The sequence below is a fragment of the Phyllobates terribilis genome, unplaced genomic scaffold, assembly GCF_046119375.1.
Source record: "Phyllobates terribilis strain yellow unplaced genomic scaffold, ASM4611937v1 Scaffold_37__1_contigs__length_12642776, whole genome shotgun sequence".
Lineage (NCBI taxonomy): Eukaryota > Metazoa > Chordata > Amphibia > Anura > Dendrobatidae > Phyllobates > Phyllobates terribilis.
In genome coordinates this window covers 3003105-3015087 of record NW_027362797.1, presented here as the reverse complement: position 1 = coordinate 3015087, position 11983 = coordinate 3003105, and positions in this window count along the sequence as shown.

Below are 11983 nucleotides of genomic sequence, written 5' to 3'. Positions count from 1 at the left end.
CTGACAGTCACAATAACCTGAGTTCCCCTATAACGATATACATAGTATAATGCCCCCTCACTGTATAGTACCCTCCACACAGTATACTGACTCCTTAGTAACCTCCTATGGCTCCAACACTGTATGATGGCCCCACACTGTGCAAAGACCCCACATTATCTCCCACACTGTATGATGACACCCAAAACTATACAAAGACCCCATAATATCTCCCACACTGTATGATGGCCCGCACACTGTACAAAGACCCCACATTATGTCCTACACTGTATAAATAGCCTACATATAGTATAATGCGCCAGATAGTCCTCAATATAGTATAATGCACTCCCCATATTCCTTCATATAGTATAATGCACCCCCCTATAGGCAGAGTCTGTAGTAAAATGCACTATTTTGTCAACTTTTCTTTTTTTTTTTCTTTTTAAATAGAAACAGTCAGTTCATTTAGGGTTAAAACTGAGTTTTCTGAGCCTCTGGACTCATGTGTAATTGAGCTTCTAAACAGGTGATGTCGGTGGCCGGCTACTTTCTCCATATGCCTTTAAAAGTTTTTCCATTTCAACATTGTATTATGCTATGAATAAGGATCTACGTATCCGAAACGCGTAAGCCACTGTATGCTTTTATTTGCACTATGGTCTCATGTTTTGAATTTTTTCAAAATAAAGGCTATTTTTTAAGTCAATTTCATGAGTTGCCGGAAAACTACCCTTTCATCACTGCCTAATGTCTCCCAGACGGGGATCTTTACAATCCGAGCACCGTGTCTCATGAGAAAGTGGACCGAGCAGGCTGACCCAGGTGAGCTGAAATATTTTTTCTACATTACTCACTACTAACCATCTGAAAATCATTGATATAGGGAGGAAAAGTTCATTGCTATATACCCCTATAAATCTGAACATGCCAGCTGCTCATAAGAGATGTTAGCATTTGTTTCATTCTCTTTGGTTCTGACTAGCCCAGGGGATGGGGATGACTCGGTACCCGGGCCTTTGCCTTGGGGATGTCGCGGTGGTCGGCTCCCGGGCCCGTACCCTGGGGTCTCTCTTTAAAAGGGTGGATATTTATTAATTTTAGGAAAGAGTTCGTGACGCCACCTGTGGCTTCTGGTGAGGATCACCAGCGCTGCGCAGTCCACTGAGGCCGGTGATAAGGCAGCTCGATAGTATGGCTCCCCACAGGTGGAGCTAGGCCTCAGGGCAGTGTATGAAGGGGAATGCAGGACAGAGAGACCCAGCCGGGTCCGAGCAAGAACAGGGACAGACACGATAGTCACTTCAGTACCTTTTACTGCTGGAAATTCAGGCACGTCCTGGAGCACTGTAGGGTGAAGGGTGCATGTCAGGATCCTCCCCAATGAGCGGGTTTTGGGCTTCCTGTCTCTTGCCTCTGCGTAGTAAGTTTCTGACCTGCCTGGAGCTAGGCCTAACTTTGTCTCTGTCCTGCGCTGGCTGACCTTGTGGTAGGGCCTTTTCTTGGAGTACACGCACCTTAGCTGCGGGCCTATGTGTCTCCTGGCTCTGTTATATATCAGCACTTTAGCAACCCTGGGACTTGTAGTTCCCCAGGGATTCCGGTTATGCCTTACTGGGTCTTAGAGATCCCAGTAAACTTCGGACTCGGTGTCCAGTAAATTCTTCGGGGTGAGCTAGTTAAGCTCCTCTGCCCCCTATGTACAAACTCTCCATTCGCCTTCGGCCTACTCGGGCCATCACTAGGCTGCTCACACTAACGGCAGCTTGCCGCGCTTCACTGATCTTATGGCGCCGGCACACCTAAAGCTCACTACTCTGAGCTACAACTGAGTCTTGATTAGTGTTGAGCCACCCCCGTAGTGTTCGAGTTCGGTTCGGTTCGTCGAACACCCGTGTGTTCGCCGAACTGTTCGTCGAACTGTTCGTCGAACACCTTCGAACACCGTTAAAACCAATGGCAGGCAAACAAAAACACATAGAAACACATAGAAAACACCTTCAAAGGTGTCCAAAAGCTGACAAACTGCTCAGAAGACACAACTAACACATGGAAAAGTGACAAGTACATATAGTCATGAGAAAAGAAAAGAGGTGGAGGAGTAAAAGGAGGGGGAGACACAGATATAGGCATGTCATGCCCTTCTAAAATCCAAAAAGTGAGAAGCCGACACGTTCAGTCCGCTCCTGCCCGTGCCACCTCCGTGTCGCCGGGTTTGTGCCAGAGCCGCGGTGAACCCTGACGGCCAGCCCCCCTCTCCCAATACTGGTGCCTGTCCGCTGGTGGGTCGAGCGAGCCCCCCTGTGGTGGAGGCAGCTCTAAGCTTTTTAATTTAAATTGTCTCTCTAATTTGAATGAATACACTTTAAATCCATTTACAAGGATCTATTGGAGGGCAAGTCTCATGCCAGCAGCCGCGTAATTCCAGCTCCAGTAGCGTCCAATAAAGCTGCTGCAGTTAAAAAGCTTTTATAAGGATCGAGCTCGGCTGTCCACCGCAAGGCATCCTACTGCCAGTCCCAGCCCCTATGCCTTGGGGTGCCTCCTGATGCTCTTCACTGAGTATCCCGTGGTCCCGAAGCATTTCCTTTGAAAAAATTAAGTGTCCAAACTACAGGTGGTGTAGCTTGCTTAACAGCCGGGATAATCCGCTGACTAGCAGACACTGCTACTAGGCACAAAGTATTTCCTGGGCTAGATGCAGTTAAAAATTTGTAAGTAGATACTCTCGTTGGATGCTGAGAAGCATTCCATAGAGTCTCCTGGCACGCCATATATGATTCTCTTAAAAAGCTTGGGGTAGGGGTCTAGGGGACCCTTTTATAGCCAAAATCACGGCCCTGTATCACAATACGTCACCTAGGCTGAAGATAAATGGAACTGTAGCACCCTGAGGGCTCGGTTGCTACAGAGGTATTGCACCTCACCCAGAGGTGTGATATCTCACTCTCAGGTAAGGATGGAGTGTGGATCAGGACCCGACACCTGCATGCATTACACCACATTGCCGTGGGGCAGTGCGACCAATATGCCCCTGAGATGGGCACGACAGTCCCTGTCCCTGGCTGGAGTGGGGGGAGGGAACACTGAGGAAGGGGAACCCTGTAGTGCAGGAGCAGGGAGGAAGCAGTTCCTGGGTGCATTGAGAAGGGAGTATAAAAGGTGGGCACCATCTTAGTTCAGTGCAGAGAAGTCTGAGCAGAAGTGGCAGGGAGCAGGGGCTCTGCATGAGCTCTGCTCCGGAGGCGGGCCTAGTAACAGAGGCCCAGGCCTGGAAGAGGGAGAAGGAAGGAAGAGGAGCGGAGAAGGCTCCAGGAACGAGGAACGAAGGGATCCCAGGGGTGCGGACGGGCGAGTCGCCACCGCACGCCCGAATCCACCTGCATGGAGGGGTCAGGCCAAAGGGGGAGACCGGTCCCCGAAACTAGTGGAGACAGGAAACGACCCTCAGCTAGAAACCGGAGGCTGTGACATTTTATGTGGCGCAGCCCCTCGCTACACCCGCTAGGAGGGCAGCACATAGGGTCAGGGAAACTGGCGCCAAGTTTACCAAGAGGAGGCCCGAGGCAGCCGGACAGAAGGGTTGGTAAGAAAGGCCAGACAAAGGACACACAAAGGGGGTCCTGTGAAGTGCTCCAAAGTTATCTGGGAGTTGTCTGAGCCCCTCTCCTGGTGAGCACAGTACGACGTGGGCAGCCGTTACCTGCAGACGTGGTCTGGATAATAAGAACTGTGAGTAAAGGCCTTGGACTGCATCACTGACTCCGTGTCGTTACTGCTGCTGCCCTGCACCATCACCCCCATCCTCCGCATACACTGCCCTGAGGCTATACTCCTCCCGTGGGGAGTTATGCTACGCTCTGCTGCACCCACAACACCAGACTCAGCGGTCTGCCCTGCAGCGGCGGTTCACTCTGACCGCAATCCACGGGTGGCGTAGTCGGACATTTAAACATCAAAACCACATAAATAGTTCCGCCACTGGTTTGACCACCCTGAGCCACGGAACCGGGTCGCCGCCACGAAGACTACAACCACCAGCATCCACCAAAAAGGGTCCGGCTCCGGGTGTCCCAAGGCCCAGGGGGTGCATCAGAACATTTAAATCACCTTTCACAATCACCAATGGGACAAGGCAGGGATGTCCTCTGTCCCCTCTCTTATACATCCTAGTGACGGAGCACTTGCTCTCATCAATTCGCCATAACCGCAATATTAGATCGATTGAGGTGGAAGGCACCGAGTACAAGTGCTCTCTATTTGCTGATGATGTCCTAGTATATATCACTCAATCACATATATCCATCCATGCTGTTATGGCTGAAATAGATCACTTTGTTACATGGTCAAATTTTAAAATCAATGCAGCGAAGTCTGAGGCCCTCGATGTCTCCCTCCCCAAATCCATATAGGATTCCATCCAGTCCAACTTTCCCTTTGCCTGGCCCTCACAGGGTATCAAATACTTAGGAATTCCTATTCATAGAGACCTCTGCCATCTATGTTATCTTAATTTTGGGCCCTTTATTGAACAACTCCATACAGACCACGGTTGGCAAGTTAGAACTGTAAGATTCACTACGTGAACCACTGGTGTTTTGTGGAAAAGCACATGTACACTGTGTTCCAAATTATTATGCAAAAAGTGTTTAGGAGTGATAAGGGAAGAATTTGTTTGTTTGTCAGTTAAACTCATTGATGGTGATGTGTGTCAGGGCTCTTTATATCACTGTAAGCAATTGCAGACACCTGTGCTAATTAGTTTGGCAGGTGTGTCCAATGAAAGGCAAGACTACTTAAGAAGGCTGTCTCACATTATTAAGCAGCCTACATTTTCTGCCAAAATGGGAAAGAAAAAGGATGTGTCGGCTGCTGAGAAGCAACAAATTGTGGAGTGTTTAGGTCAAGGCATGACTACAATCAACATTGTGCGATGATCAGGATGAAGTGTCTTGGCAATCAAGAAGTATGTAGCTGATTCACAGTACACACGTGTGCGTGCTGATAAGGGCAAATTGAGGACTCTTTCCTACAGGCAATTACGTCAGGTTAAAAGAGCAGCGGCAAAAAAGCCTTGTCATAGCAGCAGACAAGTTTTTGAAGCTGCTGGTGCCTCCAACGTCCCCCGAACAACAAGATGCAGGGTCCTTCAGAGGTTTGCAGCTGTGCATATGCCATCCTGTCGACCTCCTCTATCCACTTCACACAAGCAGAAACGGCTCCAGTGGGCCAAACATTACATGAAGACTGATTTCAAAACTGTTTTGTTCACGGATGAGTGCCGTGCAGCGCTCGATGGTCCAGATGGATGGAGTGGAGGATGGCTGGTTAATGGACACCCCACGCAAACACGGCTACAGCGCCAACAAGGAGGAGTTGGAGTAATGTTTTGGGCTGGAATCATGGGGAGAGAGATTGTCGGCCCCTTTAGGATCCCTGAAGGCGCTAAAGATGAACTCCATAATGTATGTGGATTTTCTCAAACAGCACTTCCTGCCATGGTTCAAGAAGAAGAACCATGTATTTCACAGCAAGATCATTTTTTTGCATGATAATGCACCATCTCATGCTGCACATAAAATATCTGCATCTCTGGCTGATATGGGCATAAAAGGGGACAAACTTATGGTGTGACCCCCATGCTCCCCTGACCTCTACCCCATTCAGAACCTCTGGAGCATCATCAAAAGGAGTGTCTATGATGGCGGGAGGCAGTTCACATCTAAGCAACAGCTCTGGGAGGGTATTCTGTCCTCATGCAAAACAATTGAAGCAGAAACCATCCAAAACCTGATAAATTCAATGGACGAGAGAGTTCAGAAGCTCCTTTCGAACAAGGGGTCCTATGTGAAAATGTAACATCACCTAGAATAAAGTTTTGAGTTGAAAACTGTTTGATTTCAGTTTCTAATAACCTGCTAATGCTTATAATTTCAAAAATGACCATTTTTTTGGTCTTTATTAAAATGAAAAGGTTGATCGAAAAGTTTGGGGGATCTAAGAGTGTGGCAACCCAGTAGTCATGATTACTTCAAATTCTGACAATATGAGGGTCATGTTGCAGGTAGTGCAGCAAGAAGGCACTTATGTGTCTTGCGCATCTCGGAGCCCCAAAATTATTTTCCGGGCTAGATGCAGCTACAAATTATTATTAATTTTAAATCTGGTGGAGCTTAGTATAGATGGGCTAATAGAATCAGTGCTGCACACTGCTACAAAGCCCAAATTATTTTCCAGTCAAGATACAGATAAACATGATTAGTAATTTGAAAGCTTAAAACGGTTGGTAGGGTGATTTTAACCAATCATCAAGCTTTTACTCTCCCCAGGATGACACAGGGGTAGAAAAGTCGTTTCGGATGCATGATTTGTTCATCTTTATGAACGTGAGTCTGTCTACATTATCAGTGGAGAGCCGCGTGCGCTTATCTGTCAGCACACCACCAGCAGCGCTGAACACATGTTCAGACAGAACGCTGGCTGCGGGGCATAACAAGATCTCCAAGGCGTAAGTGGCTAGCTCCGGCCATTTATCCAGATTGGAAGCCCAAAAAGAGCAAGGGTCCAGTGACACAGTCATGGCTTCAATGTTTACTTGGAGATACTCCTGTACCATCGTCTCTAGGCGTTGACTATGTGTCAGACTTCTTGTCTCCTGTGGCCTTGCAAAGGATGGGCTAAAAAAGTGGTGAAATGATTCCGCAAAATTGATGTTACCAGCAGATACTGTGGTTCTGTTATGGTTTGAGTGCTGAACACTTGACGGTCCCACGGTTGGCAAGTTGGAACTGTGAGATTCACTACGTGCACCACTGGTGTTTTGTGGAAAAGCACATGTAAGATTCTGCAACAGTCTCTGCTGATACTCCTGCATGCGTGCATCCCTTTCTATGGCAGGAATAATTTCTGCAAATTTACTTTTGTACCGGGGATCTAACAGTGTGGCAACCCAGTAGTCAGGATTATTTCTAATTCTCACAATTCGAGGGTCATGTTGCAGGTAGTGCAGCAAGAAGGCACTCATGTGTGTTGCGCATCCAGGAGCACCAAGTCCCTGTTGTGTTGGTGGCGAGGTAACAATCATGCTTCCTTCCTCTGTCCTCTCCCCCCAACCTCGCACAACAGAAATGTGATCAAGGTCTCCCTCATCTGATGAGTCTTCCATCAGTTCGTCCTCCACTTCTTCCTGGGCTCCTGCACCTTCCTCACTAGTTTGGCTGCTACCATGCGCCCTGGTAAAACCATCTCCCCCACCCTCACATGCCTGCCGCCTTGGTGCTGCCGACCGTCTGGACCTTGCAGATGTTAGCCCTTCCGCATACAACTCCTCCTCTACTTCCTCCACCTCCTCTTGTGCCACCACCTGACTCCGAATTCTGTTTAACATGTGCTCCAGCATGTAAATCACCGGAATAGTCATGCTGATAATGGCATCGTCAGCACTAAACATCTTCGTCGCCATTTCAAAACTGTGCAGAAGGGTGCATAGGTCCCTGATCTGAGACCACTCCTCCAGCGTGATTTGCCCCACCTCCGGATCTCGTTGGCCCAGGCTATACGTCAGAACGTATTGCACCAGGGCTTGTCGGTGCTGCCACAGTCGCTGCAACATGTGCAGAGTTGAATTCCACCGGGTAGGCACATCGCATTTTAGCCGGTGAAGTGGCAGGCCCAACGACTTCTGTAGAGATGTAAGTCGCTGAGCTGCGGGATGCGAACGGCGGAAGTGAGCACACAGCGACCGTGCCCTCTGCAGAAGGCCATCTAGTCTGGGATAGTGGGCTAAAAATTGCTGGACAACCAGGTTCAACACGTGAGCCATACAAGGCACGTGTGTGACATTGCCCCGGCGAAGGGCCGCACCCAGGTTTGCAGCATTGTCGCACACGGCCTTCCCTGGTTTCAGGTCCAGTGGAGACAACCATTCATGAAATTGATTCTCCAGAGCTGACCACAACTCCTCAGCTGTGTGACTCACATTTCCCAGACATTTCAAAGTAAAAACCGCCTGATGACGTTGAGCCCTACTGCCAGCATAGTAAGGAGGTGTGCAGGATCCCTTCTGCGCAGTTAGAAAGCTTGTGGCATGACCAGACAGGCTTTGGGTGCAGGTGGAAGACCGAGAGGAGGTTGAGGAGGCAGAAGCAGTGGAGGAACTTTGACATAAAGAGGATTGACGCACAACTCGTGGGGACGGCAAGACTTGGACAGCAGCCCCTTGTCCTGCTGTCACCATAGTTACCCAGTGCCTACTCAGCGACATGTAACGCCCCTGTCCATGCCTACTTGTCCAAGTGTCTGTGGTGAAATGCACCCTGTCACACACAGAGTTTCTCAAAGAAGCGGTGATGTTGTGTGCGACATGCTGGTGGAGCGCAGGCACACCTTTCTTTGAGAAGTAGTGCCGACTGGGCATCTGGTACTGGGGCACTGCGACGGACATAAGGTCTCGAAAATCCTCTGTGTCCACCAGGCGGAAAAGCAGCATTTATGTAGCCAAGAGCTTGCAGATGGTGAAATTCAACCTCTTAGCTTTCTCATGGCTAGGAGGAAATGGTCTTTTACTTGTCCACATCTGAGGGACCGAGGGCTGGCTATTGTGCTTAGACGGGGCTGGTAAGGGTGTCCCCGGCAAACTGCCGGTCTGTGAGGAAGATGCAGGCGGACATGTTAGGTTGCCTTGATCCAAAGGTGGTGCTATCGATGTCGGACAGCGCTCAACACCAGCTGGTGTTACCACCTCCAAAGAAAATGATGACCTGCCAATCACGCTGGCTGTTGCGGGTAAAGAGGTGGCAGGTCTGCGCCCCAAAACAGGTGTGACTGCTGTCCCCCCAGTCACAGAGGATGAAGAGGCTGCGGATGCACAAGATATGGCAGACGGTGGTTGGCCCGGCCGGCTAGGCCGCATTGTAGCACACTGAGCTTCCCACTGCAACTTATGCTTCATGTCCATGTGTCGGTTCATGCATGAAGTACTCAAACTATGTATTTTTTGGCCTCTACTTAGCTGTTGCTGACAAATGTTACAGATAACACGAGTTGGGTCATCTTTATCGATCTGAAAAAATGCCCAGGCTATGCAAGGCTTAGCACCCATGCGACCTGAAGAGCCACCACGACTTGTGGTGAGAAGCAGAGTTGTGTTTGAGGATGCAGTTGTTGACGTGCTTCCAGTACTACGTCTCTGTCCAGGAAGGCGCAACCTGACCTCGTCGTCACTAGCATCTTCCTCCACCTCCTCTGCTGACCTCATCTCTTGGCTGACTGTGGGTTGACAGTAAGTGGGATCTCCAACCTCATCATCATCACCCTGTGCGTTATCACACCCGTCGTCCTCAGAGCCAACCTGTTCCTGCCCTGACAAAAAACTAAAGTTGTCGCTCCAATCAGGTATTTGAGTCTCATCATCGTCTTCCTCATTGTCTCCACCAACAGGAGTTACAGTTTGGGAATGAGGGTCTACATTATGGTCAGAACCTTCGGAGTCTAGTCCTGGATCCGATTCATAAAGATTCTGGGCATCAGTGCAGATCATTTCCTCGTCTGGATTCACAGAAGCGCTGGAGTCGACCTCTGATTCCCAGGCTATAGTATGAGTAAACAGCTCTGCAGACTCAACCATCTGTTCTACCTCATACTCAGACGGGCAGCTGGAGATTTGGGAGCTGTGAGGAAGCAAGTGCGATTGGGGTGACACCTTTGAGGACTGGAGTATTTGTGATGTTGAAGTTGATGTGGAGGAGAGCCCACTTATAGGAGCACTTGATATCCGTTGAAGCACCTGCTGTTTTTGTGCCTCATCTGGAATTTGTAGCGATTGGCGTGGCCGTAAGAAAGGGATCTTATCACATTGTCCGCTAAAAGAAGTAGACATTTTAGTTTGGCTGGAAGATGGTCTTTCTTCTGCAGATGTTACTGTTGCTTTAACACCTACCCCACGGACACAACCTTTTTTCCCCTTCCCAACACGCCTATTCCCCTTTCCACCAGCAGCAGGCCTTTTTCCACTCATTTTGGTGGTTAACTAATTCACAACTCTGGAGTTGTTTGCACAAAAAAACAATGGATGGGAGCCGAGCAGAGCTGAGTGGCCAAACTGTGGTATTAGGCCAAAACTATTGGCTGGGTTAGATGTAGAAAAAAATTATATTCAATTTGCAACCTGATGGAGGTCAGTATAGATGGACTAATAGAGAAAGTCCCACACACAGCTAGAAGCCCAAATATTTTTTCAGAGGTAGATGCAGAAAAAAAATATATTCAGTTTGCAACCTGATGGAGGTCAGTATAGATGGACTAATAGAGAAAGTCCCACACACTGCTAGAAGGCCAAATATTTTTTCAGAGGTAGATGCAGAAAAAAATTATATTCAGTTTGCAACCTGATGGAGGTCAGTATAGATGGACTAATAGAGAAAGTCCCACACACTGCTAGAAGGCCAAATATTTTTTCAGAGCTAGATGCAGACAAAAAATTATTTTCAGTTTGCAACCTGATGGAGGTCAGTATAGATGGACTAATAGAACAAGTCCCACACACAGCTAGAAGCCCAATATTTTTTCAGAGGTAGATGCAGAAAAAAATTATATTCAGTTTGCAACCTGATGGAGGTCTGTATAGATGGATTAATAGAACAAGTCCCACACACAGCTAGAAGCCCAATATTTTTTCAGAGGTAGATGCAGAAAAAAAATATATTCAGTTTGCAACCTGATGGAGGTCAGTATAGATGGACTAATAGAGAAAGTCCCACACACTGCTAGAAGGCCAAATATTTTTTCAGAGCTAGATGCAGACAAAAAATTATTTTTAATTTGCAACCTGATGGAGGTCAGTATAGATGGACTAATAGAGAAAGTTCCACACACTGCTAGAAGGCCAAATATTTTTTCAGAGCTGGATGCAGATAAAAATTATTTTTAATTTGCAACCTGATGGAGGTCAGTATAGATGGACTAATAGAGAAAGTCCCACACACTGCTAGAAGGCCAAATATTTTTTCAGAGCTAGATGCAGAAAAAAATTATATTCAGTTTGCAACCTGATGGAGGTCAGTATAGATGGACTAATAGAGAAAGTCCCACACACTGCTAGAAGGCCAAATATTTTTTCAGAGCTAGATGCAGACAAAAAATTATTTTTAATTTGCAGCCTGATGGAGGTCAGTATAGATGGACTAATAGAGAAAGTCCCACACACTGCTAGAAGGCCAAATATTTTTTCAGAGCTAGATGCAGAAAAAAATTATATTCAGTTTGCAACCTGATGGAGGTCAGTATAGATGGACTAATAGAACAAGTCCCACACACAGCTAGAAGCCCAAATATTTTTTCAGAGGTAGATGCAGATAAAAATTATTTTTAATTTGCAACCTGATGGAGGTCAGTATAGATGGACTAATAGAAAAAGTCCCACACACTGCTAGAAGGCCAAATATTTTTTCAGAGCTAGATGCAGAAAAAAATTATATTCAGTTTGCAACCTGATGGAGGTCAGTATAGATGGACTAATAGAACAAGTCCCACACACTGCTAGAAGCCCAAATATTTTTTCAGAGCTAGATGCAGAAAAAAATTATATTCAATTTACAACCTGATGGAGGTCAGTATAGATGGACTAATAGAATGATGCTATGCCCAAAAGATTTTACTTCACTAGGTGCAGTAAAAAAATTGGTATTCTATACACAGGTGGTATATCTTGCAACAGAGATAGGCTACTCCACTGACTAATACACTCTGCAATAGGCCAAAAAGGATTAGCTTTGCTAGATTCAGCCAAATGCTGTGAAAAAAACTTGCACAGCACTGGCACAGACCTGCCTGGCAAAAACTGATAGGAACTGATGTAACCTAGTCCTGAAAAGGACTGCAATTACAATTAGTCTTTACTCCCACAATCTATCTATTTAAGAGCACAGACCTGCCTGATAAAAGTCGTAGGAAATGCTGTAACCTAGTCCTTAAAAGGACTGCAATCACAACTATTCCCTACTCCCAA